Here is a 19,040-nt window from a genome sequence, read left to right as displayed (position 1 = left end):
AATAAAGCCTTGAATGTTTCTTTGCTTTTCAGTGCAAGCAATTCTGTAATTGGCAGAGCTATGCGCCCTTGTATAAGAAGGTATGTGGTCACAAACTGCCTCTGTAACAGAGAAATGCTCTTGTTGGAGTTTGTTCTACACACTGCTGTGACTTTCATTGTGATAAGGAGTTTAAAAACACCTGTAAGAGATAACTTCAAAAAGCACAGCTATTAAGAGGAAAACAGGTGCAGTTGTAGTCTAGTCCTGGTAGTGTGTTTGTTGCAGGGTAGTGTGGGATCAATGCCTTACCAGAGCAGCAGAAGAGATATTGTGATTTGGTTTCTGTTTACGCTGTGAGCTAAAGAATGAATGTCAACTGTCTGGTTGTCTCTTCTCCCCTGAGAATGAGTGACAGTGACAGCTTTGATGTGCAGTAACTAGGTTGCTGTGATTTGTGTTTAAGGTTTTAAGTTTGGATGCTTGTGGGGGCAGGACTGTGAAAGTAGAACATGGCATTTGATATAAGCAGACACCTCTACCCTACTGTCTGATAAAGGCTTATAGACTGGGACAAAAAATGGGAGAGAAAAAGGTCCACTGTCATAATCTAGGACTTCTCTCAGTGCCTGGGAGACTTCTGCTTTCTTTGTTCTCAGACAAGATACCAAAAAAAAATGCATCAAGAAGAGAAGTCAGGCTATCTTTTGAAGGAACACTCTAGTTTTCCAGACATTAAATACTCTTTCTGTTTCTTGGGAAATAATTTTGACTTCTGGTGGGAGTTCACACAGTATAATGGTGTTTAGCCACAAAATAGCTTTTACACAATTGCAGCATTAGGTTAAGAACTGAGGACCTATTTTGAGGTTTGTTGCTGGGTGACTATGAGAGAATGAAAATATGTATCTTGACAGTGCTAATTCTTGAACATGTATTTTAGAAATAGTTATTTGGAAATGCCTGGATCCTAGGTAAAAAGATCCATGTAATCCAGAGGTTTTGGAAAAGGGCATTCCTACATTGGTACTAATATATCCCTTTTGAGATTTTAGAAGGCTCTTGTGTGCATGCACAGAAAAAAGTGGTATTAGCTGGAGGATGTGTTGTCAAACTCCAGCTGGGTGTTCCAATCAGTAAGTAGTGATTTGGGAGGACACAAGAATTCTTAAGTTTAAATGGGACTATTAAGTATTTCATTAATACCCTGATGAAAGAATCAGATTATTTATGAGGAAGTCCATTTGGGAAGTAGGTACTTTTAACACTTCTGCCTTCTTTCCCAAACTTGAAGTACTTTCAACAGAGGCTAAGCTGTCTCTCTGTCTCTGAGCTCTCTGTCTCTTAGGATCATTGTCATCTGCTCTCCATGTCAGCTGCCAGAATGTAGCTGGTTTTGTGAGTAGCATCCCCAATACTAAGTGTGACTAAAGTAGCCTTTTCTAAGAAGTTAACAGGAAAGGCAGGGGTGGACACAGGGCAGAATAAAGGATGGTGCTGCAGGCTGTCTAACATGATATGAGTGCTGTGTAATTGAGCACAACAGTCTTTGAACAGTCTTTGGCTATAATTGGCAAGAGGAAGAAAGTTCTGACAGTGTCTGTGGGATCCTATATGGTAAGAAAGAGTAATTCCTCTGTGCTGAGCAAATTGTATGGAGGTGGAGCAGATTGGAAGGACAGAAAATTACCAGAAGTTTGAAAGAAGGGGCTGGCATTTTTATACTGTCATTGGTCCTGGTAGCTCCCTGCTGCCTGCTGAACATGGTTCTGCAGTGCCTGTTACCTTACTACTAAGACAGTGGGTTTTGTCTTATTTCCTTCCCCTAAAAACTTCAAATATCATTTTCCCCAATCATATGGAGGAGATAGGAAAACAACTGAACAAACCCAGGAAAGGTCTGGGTAAAGGAGTTCTGTCTTTAGTATCAGAATGATTTGTAATACCTGCTGCTGGTCTGTTAGGCTTCCTAGATGATACATGGGTTCAAGACCCCATGTGTTCCTAGCAAACTTGGCCCAAGTGCTCAGGTTTGGATTCAGAGCTCTCAGATTGCTGTATATATTGTTTCTATGTAATACCTATTCTTCCTGATTAAATGCATGTGCTGTTCTGCGAAATTTTCTATATTGCTATGAAAAAGAAATCAGTTACAGAATAGTAACTGATTGATTTAGTAAATGGACTCCTGTTTTTTCTCTGGAAGTGTATTTTACGCTCTGGATGTTCATTTATCAGCATCAAATAACTTCCCTCCATGCTGTTTTTCCCACTAGTTCCCAGGCATGTTATTTAAGCATTCTCAAGGAGTCTGCATACACAGTTGGGAGAGTTCCCAAGTGTGTCTCTCTCTGGGGAGCAGTGGTTTTGCTATTTTTAGTATGATTTCTTCAAATCTTCCATTTCCTTTGTGTGGGAAACTTTTACTAATTGTAAAGAGGTTGAACCTTACAGTAAATGGATCTCAAATTTGCATGGGAAGCTTTCACTCCACTACCAAGAAACCTGTCAGCACTGTCTGGGCATTTTTGCCAAACCCTCTGATAGACTGAGCTACTCTGAGCAGCTGCAGAGACATTAGAGAGTAGCCTGACACAGACATTCTACTGCTCAGAAAGAGTTGTTGTAGGGATGCTATCTGTGCACCGTTTATTTTCACTGTGTCTGAGGTCTTCATTTTTGTCTGTTGGTGAACTTCATCTGGCCACTCTTGGTGGTTTATTGCCTCTCTACTGAATTACAGTCCAGAACATGTGACGAGAGAAATTACAACATCTGCTACAGGGAGAAAGAAAAACTGCATTAACTAGTGAATATCATTAACTAGTGAACATGTAAATGAGGAAGAAAGACTTCTTAGTTCAGGAATTGATTAGCATAGCAACTGTTCAGATGTAGACCTTGTGACAGAGTGGTCTGAAGTCAGTGGCCTGCACATCTGGTTTAAACCTCATCTTCCTTTCTGTGCCTTGTCTGCCAGCCTTGTGTGGGTGGCTGGTGCCTCAGAACTGAGCCTGAACTGAGCCCTCTCTTTGGGGAGTGCTGTGCAGGAAACGCTTTCTTCAGCTCCCTGGGAAAGTGACCTGGGAAAATGCATGAGGATATGGGTTGCCTTATGTGTGGAGAGATCTTGTGTTTTTCTTGAAAGTGTGAGATGATCTGCTTGTGAGCTGCATCCTCACAGAAGTGGGGCTTGCTGAGTCAGTGCCCAGGGCCTGTGCGTGTCAGACGTCAGGACTGATAGGGAGAAGCCTGGTGAGGACTGGGAAGGTGTAAGGCACGTTCAGCGACTGGTTCTGTGGGGAGAGCGAGCATAACTCTGCCCTCCCCTCTGGTGGGCTTGGGGTTTTTTTGCTAAGTTCAGGGAGTATTAGATGGGAGCACTGATACTGGGGAAGAGCTGGGATTTGGATACTTGCTTCCTACCTCGTATGTTCATGTGATGATGTGGGGGGCAGGTCTGGGTCCAGCTGTGTGAGGGTGAGGGCTCCCCAGGGTGTACTCGGCATTCCTCGGAGCTCTGGCCCCAGCTCTGAGGAAGCCAGGAGCGCTCACGAATTTTTCTCCTTTGTGCTCAGCAGAGCACTTCCTGTGGCACTCAGGCATGCTGCAACAGCTTCCTCTACTGCATTCTTCCCTAGGGAGCATCTGAAATAGGCTTTTCTGTGTAGGAACTTGAAACTGCTTTGTTCTTGCATGATTTGGGAAAGATTATGTTGTTTTTAGCTGACAGGCTATAACTTCTCCCACCGTCTTGCTTACTGTTTCCTTTCCAAAGCCTGAGTCAGGTGGTGGTTGTGAAATCTGTCTGCTAAATCAGTGTCGGTGTTGACCTAGGTGGTGGAACAGATTTTATGCTCTAGGGAATCATGAACCTATAAATAAATAAATCCTTTAAGTAATTATTTTGTGGGTTTTTTTGAATAATCTGGCTTTCCCACCTCATCATCTTTTTCAGAGGATCACAGAATTAAGCTATTCTAATGACATCTTGCAGTGTAAAATCAGCATTTCATTCTGATAGGTCTCTCTCTGATAAGATGGTTTTGCAGCTCTTGAAATCAAGTTTGAAATGTTGTCCTGCTGGATTTGACAATTTAGATAAAAAGGAGCAAGTAGCAATGTAGTGGATACTATTATTATCTACTAACATAGTAGATGTAATAATACCATTAAACATTGCTGAAATGTGCAGAAACTCTCCTCACAGTTAAATGCTTTAAAAAAGCCCCCAAATCCTATGACTTAAAGTACTCAACCAAAGAAAAACAAAACACACTTTGCGAACCCCAGCTAACACTATCTCTTTTATGGAGCTAGGTGGTTGGAACAGGAGTTAAAACTATTATCTGATGTGAGGGAATGCTGGGAGCTGAGCAGGAATTTACTTGTGTGTGTTTGGTGGAAGATGGCTGTGAGGAGGAGCAGTAAGATTTGAGAAAGGAGGAGAAAAATCTGTGAGAAGCTCAGGAGGGACTTGAAATATCTCCAACTTGATGCTGTAAATGCTGTGTGGAATTGGATAGGACAACAAACAAAATGGTCTCATGTTATTTTGGTTCTTGTGGTAGTCAAGGAAACAGGATTTGGAACAGCATCTGAAAATCAGCTGAATTGTCTGGAAGAACCTGGCCTGCAACACCCTCTCCTTTTCTGTAAGGTACTGTCCTAGACCTCAAGGTCTGGCTGGCAGGAAATTATAATAGTATCTGTCAGACTTGGCCTGTTGAAGTCAAGAATGATCCAAGTAAAATGTGGTCACTGAGGTGTGATTCTTGGTGCTTTACAGAACCAAAATTCAATTAAGTGTTTTCACACTGTTGTTATCCTGTGAAATGTACACTGCCCTGAGAAATACTGCTGCTTTAGCAAGAACTGCTCTGACAGGACTAATGATGCTGTAGAGATAAGATGTAGCTGAAGAAAGCCACTTGAGTATGCTGAGCAAATAAGTGCCTCAGAACAATAAATGAAACTTAATGAAATGTCACAAATAATATTAAAAAAACAGCTGGCATGCAAGAAGCAGAAGAGAGGGTAGCACTGCAAGATTTAGTGGAAAGTGTCCCTGCCCATCGCAGAGGGTTTGGAACCAGGTGATCTTCAGGGTCTCTTTCAACCCAAACCTTCCTATGAAAAGGAACCCCATAATAAAGCATTGGGAGGATCTTTGTTTTGTTTTGTAGCTTTAACTTGGCTTTTTAATTGTTACAAAACAAAGAACCTCTCTAATTTGCAAGGGAATATTAACAAGAAGCAAAGAATATGTACAGTCTTGTATTTCCTATTGCTAAAAGCAGTGAATTGCAGAGAAACAAGATTGAAGTTTAGTAGTCCTTGAGGAGACCTGATTTCTTTCCTGAAGATTTTGTTTTTGAAAATGGTTACACTGTAGGGTTTGGGATTGTATGTTTTATAATTTCTTCTTATATCAAATGGACAGAATGATATTTAATATTTTTCTACCTTTTTATTAGGCATCAAGGGCTACAAATGAGTTCTGTCTTGGCAGTTGCTACTTCTGATTTTTTTAAAAATTCTTATTACATGCGTTTTCAGCTGGATATTTTGCCATGCCTGTGCATTGATTCCAGTGGCTATAGTGAAACTGTCAAAGGACAAATAGTATTTCAAAGGGTGAGAGCTTCTTTTACACATCTTCTCTGAACACTTTTCTTGCCAGCTGTGGAAGGAGCTTGGTTTTTGAACAGTTTCCCAATCCTGGCTTGTTTCAGTTCAGCTGTGTTTACCTTGTGGGTGTTTGGAATGAGAAGCTACAAAGACAGAAGGGAAGAATTTATGTTTGCTGCTAGGAACGCTTTTGACAATTGCTATTTCATATCCATTGATTTGCTTAGAGATGTTGGTAGGGACTGGAAAAATGGAGATGGAAAAACAAGCACTTTGAAATAAGTACATCTTTATAGCAAGATAGTCTTCTCAAAGACGGTGGCTGATAATCTGAATTTTCTATACACCACATTTGTATGCATAATACTAAGTTGCTATTTTCTTACTGTGTACCATTTGATCCCCAGCAGACTCTGAGTTGGTGGAATGTGTGGGACTTTGCCTGTTCTGCCAGAGCTGATCATGTCTTCTGTGACTGGTAAATCAAAGTAGCAGCAGCATCCCACCAGACCTTGATGCCTCTTGCTAGTCATGCTCCAGTCACAAAGCAAGCTTACTAGTAGCTTCACTGGATTTCCTCCCTTCTTGCCAAAAAATACTCTTTAATTATTTGTATTGCCAGTAAATAGAGATTACTTACTGAGTGGGTGTTAAGTTTCAGTGCAGGTTATACAGGGTCTGGCACCACCTTTCCTACTATCACCTCCCTAGCTCTTAAATTGCTCTGACACTGTTCAAGTGTTAGGCAATATAGAGAGGTGTGTCACAGCTAGCTCGTCTCAGGAGAAGAAACTTCTTACTTTTCTTTGAAGATGAGTTCTTCAGCTTCACTCTGTCTTAGAGCTTTTGAATTTGTTAGAGTTTGGATTGGGTCTATATCAGCTGTCCATTCAAGAAAGTGAAGCTCAGATTGACTGAACTTGCATAAGTGGGAGTCTGTAGCACTGGGTGCTCTGGGGAAGTATGTTTGCCATGTGCAGTACTTCTGGTACTGTGCAGTCTGACATGCCTCCCACTTTGAACAGGATGACTTGAGGAGTGTTCAGGTGGGTCTGGTGGGTCTGTTGTGCTGGACTCTAGAGAAGTTGTTTGTCATGCTGAGCTTCTCTAAAGCTGGTAGGAAAGATGACTAAATACTTACAGCTAAACTAACCACATCTAGACTGAAAATATGACTGTGCTCAAGAGAGGCTTTCCAGTGAGACAAGGATAATAAGTCTTTGCAGTTCTGCCCAATCAGTGGTAAATTATCTGAGTGCTTGTTTTGACAAGTCCCGTGATACAGATGAGTCATTCTTAAAGGATAAACACATCTGCCCAGATGTGTTAGATTAGATTCTGTTATGTTGAGTGGTCCTGAGCAGAGCCAAAAGCCAGAAGAGAAATAGCATGGCAGAATGAAAAAGTACTCTCCTCTGTGTGTTGGTGTATCAGATTGGAGTTTCAGGATCACTGTCCTTACCCACCTTTCCCTAGCAAATCTGTCAGTAGATGAATTGCATAGGAAAACTTCAGTAACCCAGGGCTCTGAGCTTCTCAGTTTGATTTCCACACAGATGAAGGTGGAACAACATTGAGTGCACAACGCTCTCCTGTGCACAAGCCATTACTAGATCAGCCTTGGCCAAACTTCCAAATCAGTACCTTTTGGATAGGCTGAGTCAGAGGGAACAGCTGCTGCTGCTGAAAGGATGAAAAATGAATCAGTTGCAAAACGTTCATTAGTGAACGAAAGAGGCCTACCAGGGCAGTGACTTGGCTAAGTGTATCTAAACTCAGAAATTATTATTTCAGATTCCCATGTCCCCTTGGACTTTAGGACTGCCTCATGAGCAGACTTACGACTGTGCATTGATCTTTGTCAAGAGTAACCCATAACAGAACGGGGATTAGAAGGTGGGCATGAACTGGCCTCTAGGGTAAGGGGAAGCCAATTGTGATGGTGGTGATCTGCCTGAGTTCCACCTCATGGTGGACAGGGAGCAGTGGATTCCTACTGCTGTTGGCATTACCAAGTCATATGTGTCATCCTGAGCTTGAGTGGCCATGCTGGAGTCCACAACAGGGACATATTTTGGGAAACTCTCATAGCAAGAACTTCTAAGGCCTTTTTGGGAAAAGAAGCCTGACTGCTGTACTAGGCTGAAGTTTCAAGAGTGGAAGTTTTGTAGCCATATGGAAATCCATAAACAAGTTAAGTTTCCTGAGGCATTGCTAAATTGAGGGCCTTGTGTCACTTGCTGGTAGAGACAAGTTTTGCTCTGCTGTGTCTTTAAGGTGTGTTTCCCTGGTGTCCTCACCAAGTGTCAATAGAGGGACTGTATTCATTCAGTCAGGTCTTCACAGACCAGTCGCCTGTGTCCTAAATCAGCATGACTATCATGTTATGCTGAAGAGCATAGTTATGCTTTTTCCTGTACTGTCTCATTGTTCTTACTGAAGCTCGAAATGTCTTTCATTACACCAGAGTCCCATAGTGTGTGTCAGGCTTTTATCCTTAAAAAAACCCCACCTTAGGGTATTGCTATATCCAAACTGAAAGCCCACTTAGGAACAGACAAGGAAACAGTGGGGTATATGTGCAGGTTACCCCTGAACTGAGACCAGTTTTTAGTTTTGGAAGTTTTGAGAAACAGGTAAGCAGAGACAAGATGACAAATCAAAGCTGTATGAAGTAAGTTCCTGCACAGCTGTCTGTTTCTTTTTTGTAAGACCATCGACTTATTTTGACAATTCTTATTATTTTTAAATAATCTCCTCTTTGTTGCAATATAAAAGAAAATCTAGAACTGGAAGAGCCCTCTCTTAGGAGCCCACAAGGCTACTGGATTTTGGGTTCAAAAGCAGAATCTGGAACCTTTCGATTATACAAAGTGTTTTTACAGCACTTGCTTAATTTCCTTCTTGGAACATGTGAAAATAATTATAGGGTGATTGGAAGAAGGCACAGGGAGGCTGGAAGCAGCCTTAGAAAACAAAAGCAAATGAAATGTGGCCACTTGGAAAGCTGCACTATGCCCATGAGTGAGAGCAAGTTTCTGTATTAAACGGGCTTTTCTGCAGCCACTGTACTGCTGACTCCAACTGCAGCCCAGATGCAAATTGTTTATACTGTCCTGGCAGTGTGGGATGTTGTAAAGTACTGGTCAGCTGCTCTTCATCTTTATGGGACATAAGTAAGCTTCACAAGCTTCCACACACACCACCAATAACTTTAATTTATTTGTGTGTGTGTACAGCAGTAAGATTACTGTATCAGAAGATCTTAGAAGTACTTCTCCAGTTGTTCCCGGTTTGCTTCCTCCTCCTTTTTAATGTTTCCAGAATTAATTTATCATCCAGGCTTTGTTTAGAAGCACCTGGTTTTTTGTCTTATGATTTGGTATTATCCTGATGTCTTATGATTTGGTGTTATCCTGATGCCCAGAATGCCTGGCACGGATGAGAGCCCTGCTGCAGCCAGCCCTGTGCAAACATAACACAGAGCTAACTCTGAAAAACTGGGCAGCATCAGTCTCGGAGCCTGTCAGGCTGAATCACTTGGGAATGTCTCTGAGGGGACCACATTGCAGGTGGGCTTATTACAGGGAAAATAATGCAGTTGTCACAGTGAGTAGCACTCTTCTAGGGAGGCAGATGTGCTGCTGGAATGCAGTTGTGTTTGGTTGCTGCTTTCATTGCAGAAATCTTCCTTTTGCATATGTGGTTTTTGTTAGACCTGGAATTTGCATCTTGATTTTCCAACTACCGAGCATACAGCAAAGTCTGTCCTGTTTTGAGGGGGGAAAGAAACTTGAAAGGCATAACATTTATTTTTTCTGCCAAAATATCAGTGACACTGGGAGTTCTTTAACCTGAAGCAAGGCTTTCTAAGGGGCAGAGAGAAGTATGTTTTATATCCAGACAATTTGTAGCACTGTAGAAGTACCAGTGGCAGCTTCATATAGCCTAAACATTTTGACTCTTGTAGAATGTAAATATAATTTGCATTTTAGTGTAAGCTTTGATGCTAATGGTTTTCTTTTTAGGGGATAGATAAACTACTGGGGGTAAAAAAAAAATCATATTTCTAATAGAAAGACAGACAAGACCCGTAATTAATGTTGCACTAGCAGGCTTCCTCTGTGGTTGGCTAATCACAGCTGAGTGTTAATAAGCATAGAGTTTTTTTAAATACTGTTGTAACGTGTTAATTAAGATAATTCGTCTCCATGTGTCTCTTGAGTTACCAGATGGCGACTGCATTGGTGGAAGGCTGCAATTAGAGTCTTTTCTTTCTTGCTTTTTCTTCCCCTGCCCTAAGGGGAAAAAAAGAAAGAACGAAAAGGGGAAAAAAATGCAGCTTTACTGTGTATGGGATGGCTGTGAGGGGTGCCTGTTACTGTACACATTTTAAGTGCTTGTGTCTAATTATATAAATGCACAGCTATATGATTATATATACAAATCTCTTTGCTTTGGTTCTTCTCATTTACCCACATTATGGCATAAAAAAAAATAAGCCTCCTTTTCAGAGTATGCCCTTGCTGGGGAAACTGTAATTTCCCTGTGAAGACTCCGGCCCTGCTCAGTTTGGCCTTCTGTCTGTGACTTCAGAATAAGCAGCATCTGGAGCCAGTAAAGACAGAGAGCTTATTTTTCAGTGGACTTGGCCCCTGCTTAATACACAGAACCCAAAAGAGGGTTATGTTTTGCAGTGTGTTTTAGGAAGGCTTAAAATATTTTAGGGGCAGGGTCAGTGAGAAGTGTGTGCACTTACAATAGAGGCCTTTTATTGACTTCTGCCTCCTCTAAGTTAAATATAAAGAGGTCCTTTAGCCTCAGCTGTTGTGACTAGGCCCCAGCAGCAGCTGCTGTATCAGGTTTGCCCCTTTGGGAAATGACCCATCTGCTGTAGAAAGCCAGAGTGCTGAAAAGGAGAAGATTCAAAATCTGTTCTCCTGATTCCAATCCCTATCTCCTCGCCAGAAATTACAGACCAGTGGAAAACCTGGGCATCTGATAATCTGTGTTTTACAGAGTAAATCCTGTCTCTGGCTAGAAGCACACCAAGTTGTCAACTCTTGCCAGCTGGCAGAGGATGGCTTCAGTCTGGGTCCCTTTTCACATGTTCTATCTGCAGCTACTGTGTTTGTGTAGTTAAAACACACAGACTAGTACACTGGTGGGCAGGAAACAAAAAAAACCCACTAATACCTCGAGCTACCTGGAAGGGGAACAAAGCATGCTTCACCTCCACCAGGAGAGACCCTCTTGTCCTCTGGGGAGAAGGCTTTCTAATCACTGCAGCACACATTTGTGTTGGAATTTCATTGTGTGGGCTAAAAATGCTCTGAAGATGCTGGAGGAGGATAAAATCTCAAATATTATTCCCAGATCAGGTCATTGTGCTTCTTGGAGCCAGCCTGCCAAGAGAAACGCCGGTGTAAAGCTCTTTGAGTTCAGCACAAACCTGCTGTTAAAAGCAGTGACGTTTGTCCCTGAAATACTTGATGAGCAATTTCCTAGCCTGATATTAATCCAGGCTCTCTGCCTGGGAAGGACAATGCAGGAGCAGAGGGTGCATAGTGGGAAGCTGCTGTGCTGAAAGCTTTTGAGTGCATCCAGGCAAGCATGGTTAGTTGGAAACCTGGAGGTATTTAGCATTCAGAAATGGAACTGGCACTCTTGTTGGAAAATGTGGGTGGGGGTGACTGCTTTTCAATCTACCACTAAAGCACATCCCCTTGTTACTGCTTTCTCAACAGGAAGGAAGGTGTGGGTGGGGAGCAGCAGTGCTGTTGATCAAAGCTTATCAAGGTGCTTTTTCTCTCCAGACCAACTGCCTCGGAAGTGTTTCTTTCTTTGGTAAAAGATGGTGTTTAGTTGACATAGCTAGTCTAAAAGGGGTATGAAATTGTAACAGACTTGCTTCTTACTAAAACTGAAGAGCTGCTGAGGGAAGGGCTGCCAAAAGTGGCTTCTGCTGTTTATAGGCTGGTTTGTGTGTGCAAGGGAGGAAAGGAAAAAACAAGGATGTTGCTTCTCTAGATTTCACACTGAAAGCGAAGCTGGCTAGTCATCTTCCTCCATCATCTCCCTTCCTGCAGAAGGCTCCTGGAGCCAAACCAGTCCTGTCTCAGGCAGAAGGAAATCTTGTGTGACTGAAGGCCCTGGTTTAAGAAGAAAAATTCCTTACTGAAAAAGAAGCTTGTGGAATGTTTTTCTTCTTCAGTCAGCCTGTTTTCCCCTGTTCCCCCAGAGAATGACACAGCAGGAGATTTGGGTTAGAGGTACATGACAAGTAGTTGTGTGTTCTTTGAATAAAATAGGTGTATATATATATATATATATATAAATCTTTTTTCTTCTCAAGGCAGGAAACCACCTTTTGCCTAGATTCTGCAGAGCAGAGGGGATAAAGCAGCTAACTTGGACAGTGAATTTCCCATCCAATAGTTCCAAAGGGCTTATAAAATAAGGGCTTGTTGTTGAAAATGGCACATATTCCAGTTGCATGTATGCCTTTAGTTTTGGTACTACATTTCATGTTTTTTTCTCTCAGTAGGTGCATAGTGGGGTTTGAGTTCATCATATCCTATGTAAGGATCTGTCCTACCTTAGGAAATGTGGAAGTGTTTGAGACAATGTCTTCCCTGAGAGAAAAAGTTACACTAAAAAACAAGAAAAACCCCCAGACCTCAACAAACTTACCAAAACAAAACCAAAGAAGACCCAAACCTAACAAATTTAATTAAAGTTACTTGCAGTGTGTTCTGTTAGGTGTAACCTGAAGCACTGGAAATTGTCTGCAGCTTGTGGCTGTGGCTGACTACCCTGCAGTGTGGCTAAGGACAGCACTGCTGCTGTTATCTGGTTGGATCACATTCATGCTTCTCTGAGTACTGGTGACAGAAGTTAGGAGTATATCCAAGAAATGGGCAAAGGGAGGAGTAAATTCGTTCTTTTTTGGCTTACTAAACAACCAGGAGATTAGCAGAGAGGTCAGGTAGCACCCTGCTGGCAAGAACTGAAACTCTGCAAGGAGAGAAAAAAAGATCTCTTCTATTAGCAAATATGGCCAGAGCTCTTGTTAGGAAGCAGCTGAATGTATTTGCTGAGGCCAAACCAATGTTCAGTGTCACCCCTGAGTGGGATCCATGGGCAGCACTCTGCTAGAATTGCCAGGCCCTATAGAAGCTGAAGTGAGCATTCTTGCTGCTCCCTGGCTTGCACTTCTAGCCTGCTGACTGCATCAGGCTGTCATGTTTTTATTGTGGAAAAGCATTGTGTAAAAAAAAGATGAAGCCCTGTGTATGAATTTGCATGCAAATAGCAATTGATAAAAACCCCACTATTGCTGCAAGCCCATCCAGGGCACTAACTGGAAAAGAGCTGTGAATCTGGCTCTGTTGTTTTCAGCATGGTGTTAAACCTGAACCTCAGGTCTGAGATGCTGAAATTGCACAGCCTCTGCAGAAGGCTTCAGATGGAATTAGTTTTTCAGAGCACCCATTTAGCTGTGGCAAGACCCAGATTGAAGGTGGGAGTAGAGAGGGAGGGTTTCTCCCTTAGAGTTTGGGGTTGTTTGGAAGTTCCTTGCCAGAAATTAGCAATAGCTTTTGCAGTTCCCTCAGCTATATTGAGGTGATGAACACACAAATTATCCATGTTGAAAATTGAAGTCTCTGTAGCAGGGACAAGTAACTGGAAGATGGGGATATCTTGTGTTTATTTTGGGTGCTTTTCTAGATATGCTGTTTTTAAGGCTGGTGGCAAGTCCTGTCCGAAAGAATAAAGATGACAATGTTTTGGAGAACTGGAGACTTGGACAGAGAAGTTCTCCTTGCCACTGTGGAGTGTGCTGAAACACAACTTGTAAGAGGGTGAACAGGAAATGACTGTGACCAGGAGGAAACCTGCCCATGTGACAGGAGACAGAAGAGACAAAAAGGTGGCAGGCCTTGAGGCAAGCCAATGTTTTCTGAGCTATTCCACAGAAATCCTACTGTAGGGCAATCAAAGTAGTACAAGAAAGTTAGGATCAGGCTTCAGGGGAAACAGCATGAAAGCAATGGCATGGCCTCTAGCACTGGGACAATTTAATTGGGTGCTTCTGTGTTCTGCTTCACAGAGATGTTTGCTCACCAGGTTAGACCTGCTGACATGAGACATCAGGACAAGTTTAACCAGACTAGCCAGGGGAATATTTATCTTGATTAGGAGGGTGCTTTTTGTTTGTAGGATGTTTTTCTTCTGTCTTGATAGTATCTGTTAAATGGAGTAAATGTTGTAGATGAAGAAAGAGAAGTACTGACCTTAGCATCTTCCATTTCTAGTTTCCACATCACACAAAAATTGTGCTGTGTCTAAAAGGCCAGGAGGTGTTAACAGTATCCAAGCAGGCACACGCTGAGGGCGTCCAGCAGAGCAGTTGTACACACAAATGGCTTCCAAAGTGCTTCAGCATAGACCTATAAGGCTCCTCTGCCACTGCTCTGAGGGTAGGCAAACCTGCTAGAGCACTTGTGTGGTCACTGAAGGATTTACCTGAGGCTGGGTCCAGCTTCCTTTTGAAGTTGCCAGGATTTGGGCCTGACTCATGTAAAGAGCAACTTTATTTTGTCTAAACTGTTCCTGTCCTAGTTTTAGTGACCTTTGTGCCCTGCTGTGGAGAAGAAGAACTATTACTGAATGTTCAGTATAAAACAATTGTCTGTAAGGTGAGCAATGCCGTGGCTTGTTCTCCCTCAGTTACAAACTTACAGTTATGCACTCTGGCAGATCATGGTTAGAAGGGATTTTTTTGTTTGCTTCCTTGGTTTATTGGTTGGTTGGAGTGTATTTTTGTTTAGTTGTTTGTTTGGATTTTGTTTTTTTTTCTCATAAAACTGCATTCTTTTAAGGAGAACTGGGTTTTCATCTTTGTATAGTCAGATGGCCCAGTAAAACAGGTTAGTGACTGAAAAACAGTTCAGCTTGGTGCAGAAAAGAGGGGTGTAAGACCCCTCGTAGAGTCCATGAATCTTACTGACTGAAGAAAATAAAGAGACAGTGCCAAGCAAATTAGACTGTAGAGAGGTCTTAGACTTCTATGTGGTGTTATGCCTGTGCAAAGAAGGTTAATACTGGGGAGCTTTTATAATTCTGTGACAATTATCCAGTCAGATTGAAGTATGATTTAATCTTTCTTTGTATGTGTGAGTGGAGTGTATTGTTCTTCGTGCTTGCCACAACAGGCTCATCCTGCTTGAGCTTTGTAAATCTTCTGCTTATCTGTGAATTTCACTCTCAGTGATCAAGGCTCAACTGTGCTTCTGTGGTTTATGTTCTGAGCACTTAAACCTCTCACTTCTGTGTCAGCACAGAACAGACCATATGCTTCCATCTGTGGCATGATATATGACCATGGCTCGGGTTTGTGTCTTTGTTACATTATGCTGGAGATGCTTTTAGTTCTGCATCAGGTTTGGATTCAGGACCACTGCTCAGCTCCAGCTCAGCCAGGACATGAAAGAACCATTTCATCCTTTGGTGATTAGATGAATCAATTTGGCCAACTGACATCTCTTACTGTCTCTTCTAAAAGAAGCTGGATTCCAGCTCCTCACAGCTGTCTGTGAATCTGGTGGAAGAGGAAGCAAGTGAGGATTGCTGCTTAAAGGAGAGCCATGGAAAAGGAAGCTGGTGAAAGTACAATGTGATGTTGCTGTTGCTGCAACAAAAAAGGAGGTTCCTTAGTGTTTTGGTGGTTATTGCCAAGCTGGTAACAGCTATTCAAAGAACATCAGAGCAGTTAGCCCTCCTTGAAGGAGGACAGTATTTTTTCATGTGACCAAAACAGAAAAATATGGTGCTTATAAATGATTTGGTGGGATGCTGGGTGGAGGTACATACTGGCTTAATATTTTTTCATTTACATATTTAAAAACTGTATATTAAATACCTAGTGGTTTGGAATGGCATTTACAGAAGCTCCAATGCATAACTTAATTTCTGCCTGTCAATCTGGAAATGACAATCTCTTTACCTGTGAATGGAGTTCAATGATGTTCTAAGTCTTTGGATTTCTGTTTCCTTTCTGTTTTCCAGCAGCATATGCTGGCAGAGAACCAGCTCTCTCAGGAGATGTCATAAGCTTCAGTACCTCCTAGAAACAGGGCCTTTGGGAGTATTTGCTCCCTTTGTACAAAGTGGAGAAATGCTTAAAACCTATTTCTGTGTATACTGAAAGCTTGATAAATCAAGATCCTGGCAATAGCTATGTGAGCCTAGAATGTCAGTAACTTCCTAGGAAGTTGGTGACTTCTGTAACTTGGCTCTCTTACTCTTCCCTCCCCGGCATGAACATTTGTCTTAAGATGTCTCACAAGCCTTGGGGTACTTCCAAAAAGACGTGTTTCAGGGAAATTCCTGCATGTATCTTTCTGTTCCCAGCAGTGAACCATCCCGACAGAGCCGTGCTCCAGAGCGGTAATACACAGTTCACACAGGCAGCCCCAGCCCCTTCTGGCTGCTGACCACAGCCAGGCACAGGCTGCTCTGGGTCTGCCTTCTGGCAGCAGTTGGTACCCAGCTTTTTTCACCCCTGAAGTGTCAGCGCTGTATTCTGTGGACAGCAGTAAATGGGATGCTCTGCCTGGTTCTGTATTGCTGTGAACATACCAGTGCTGCAAGCTTGGGCATAAGCTTTGCTGCTGGAGACATAAAGGATGGTGCAGAATCAAACTTGTACTTTGTCTTCTGTTAGCCCCAGTTTAGAGTGCACATATGGAGGCAGTTGAAGAAACCTGTTATGGAGAATGTGAAAGCTGAGGGCAGTGAAAGCTTAGGAAACAGGTTGCTGCATTGGCTGTCCCAGGCATTCTGGATGCCTCTGTTATGCTGGACTGGTCCCTGGTTTGCAGAGGTGCTGCATTCTGTCAGAGATGCCAGGGACAGAGAGCTGGTCTAGCCAGGGAGCAGAGGTATTTGACTTTCTCAGTTTTTCAGATACCACCAGTCCATCATTTTACCCACCCAAGCCTTGCCTTCAGCAATTTTCAGTGCCATTAACACTGTCTAGTAGACCTCCCCAGAGCTGCAGGCTCTGAGCAGCTTTGTTCCCCTGAGGCTGCCTTGCAAAGGACAGTCCAGGATCAGCTCAATCATGTGGAGGGTGTTGATGTTCTGGCTGCCTAATCCATACCTTTTTCATCTATTTCCCAACACACAGGCAGTGTTCTTCCATCACAGTGAACGTGACATTTTAAAATACTTGTGCACTCCTGGATGCTGTGATGACAAATGAAGTTTGGGGGTAGAGGGAAGGGGAGGTAGTTGATTCTGTAATCCCTTCCCTGAGAATAGGACAAGTCAGGCATAACTGCCTGAACACTTACCAGCTGCTTCTCTCCTTTCCTGTCCAAATGGTCTGTGGCAGTGAGGAGGAACCCAGTTTGCAGTTCAATAGCTGTGCATCTCCTGAAGACCAGATCAGGGTTCTGCAGGTGCCTGATGTGGTGGTGTTTCCAAGCCTTTGAGAGTGCTATTGCAAAGTAAATGAGTGCCTGTTCTTTGTTGGCTGGCTGATTTTTGTACGTAACTGAGAAATCTCATCAGTGTAGGTGGCACTTCATGATAGAAGGGGAACCAACAGTGAGCTGCTTCTGTGTGCAGAAGGGCTCCTAGTGCAGTGGCCAGGCTCAGCTCATGGGCATAGCTCAGGAGAAAAGGGAACTGTGGGACTGAGCTCTTCGCTGCAGTGAGCAGAAAGATGCTGTGCACGACTCCCAAGCAATTCCAGGTACCTGCTGTGGTATAAAAAGCTGTAGGGAAGCTGTCCTGTCTGCTCTTGAGTTTTGGCAACTGCTGTGGTGGTGCTGTCTTTTACCCACAGCTCTCCACCTGTGCCAGGAGAGGTACCTGCTAAACTGCTAAAAATGTCTCTGGTGCTCAGATGGTTTTGCAATTTTTAGCACAAAAACCTCTCCTGGACTGCAGATGGACCAGGGCATTTGTCTATGTGCTTGAATGTGAAATGTGCCACTAATATGTTGCTTTGCTATGATCCCAGCTGCCCTGAGATGTTTCACAGGTTCACAGTGAAAGGAAGTTCAGCCTCATAATGTGCAGGATTAAAACACTGGTTACAAAATTATTGCAGAAAGAAAAGATGAACAGCACAGAAGAGGTAACAGTTAAAACTCATGAGGCACAGGACAGTGGCTTCTCTGAAGCTTATTTAAGAATAAATCTCAAGAACAAAGTCCTCTTGAAAAGCTGCTGCTTAGACCCCTGTTAACCTTTTCTGAAGAAGTAAATTGAATTGCAGTTATAAACCTGGCAGAACCCATACCAGAGCATTTTTGGCTTCAGTCAGCACTTCATCTCAGGGTTTATTGGCATTTGCAAGCACTACCTGTGCTGCATTCTCACACGTGTTTAGGTTCAAGAGTTGTTTGCACTAAGGCAATGTGGCAAATTTTTCCACAGAGAATGAATCTTGAGTTTTCTTTTGCTTCTTAAATCTTACTAAAAATCCAATTTCTTGAACTTTGCCCAGCTGTTTCTTGCTGTTTGTCCCACAGTAAGTGGGTCACATTAGAGGCAGAACATGGGAGAATGTGTGCTCTGGGGTTTAAGGACAGGCCTGGGTCACCGTGCTCTGATGGAACACCCTGGGTGGGTTGACTGATTTTCCATGCCCCAGAATGTCTCCAGAGGGATCTGTGATGTATTTTCTTTTATGAAGTCTGGGAAGCTGATGTGAATTTTAAGGGAAAAATCTGGATTTCTCCATCTTTCAGCCAGGCAGATACATGTCAGTGGAAGTTATTGGTGCTGTTCTGAAGGGTCATTGTGACCTGTGAGAAGAGAGGAAGTTCTGAGCAAGACAAATATCCTGTTTTCAGTGCAGTTTCCTCAATTTTGGTTTGTTTTTATTTGAATGGCTGTTGAAAATTCTGCAAGAAAAGTTCTGGTATGTGCCAGATACCACATGGGCCTATACCCACTAGTCAGGGTAATGGAGGTGCAAAAAGGAATGTGAAGCACTTTTAACACTCATACAGCACTTTTAACACTCAAACAGAGGGGTTTTTTAAGAAATGTTTTCCTAATACATCGAATTCCTTTTTAAAAGTAGACTAGAACATTTGGTCCTAGGAGAAGTCCCCTTGAGATGATCAAGTCCAACCTTTGATAGAACACCACCATGTAACTAAACCATAGCACTAAGTGCCCTGTCCAGTGGTTTCTTGAGCTTTTCCAGGGATGGTTACTTCACCATCCCATGTGCAGCCTGTTTCAATGCCTGACCACCCTTTCAGTGAAGAAGTTCATCCTACTGCAACAAAGCTCTGTTGCCAATCTTGTTGGTGGCATATCTATGTAAAATAGTCAAAATCTGTGTGCTTTTACAGGCTTGTAGGTTGCCTTATGATGAGGCAAGTCTGCACCTTGGCACTGTG

The 19,040-nt window shown here is 42.8% G+C and overlaps 1 protein-coding gene across 2 annotated transcripts in view; it reads left to right on the top strand.

Moving 5' to 3' along the window:
- Positions 1–19,040, top strand: part of SUSD6 (sushi domain containing 6) — a 93,378-nt gene that overhangs the window by 61,877 nt on the left and 12,461 nt on the right. The gene's annotated exons all lie outside the window — the stretch shown is intronic.

This window comes from Molothrus aeneus, chromosome 6, assembly GCF_037042795.1.
Source record: "Molothrus aeneus isolate 106 chromosome 6, BPBGC_Maene_1.0, whole genome shotgun sequence".
NCBI classification, from domain to species: domain Eukaryota; kingdom Metazoa; phylum Chordata; class Aves; order Passeriformes; family Icteridae; genus Molothrus; species Molothrus aeneus.
This window is presented reverse-complemented; position numbering and strand designations above follow the sequence as displayed.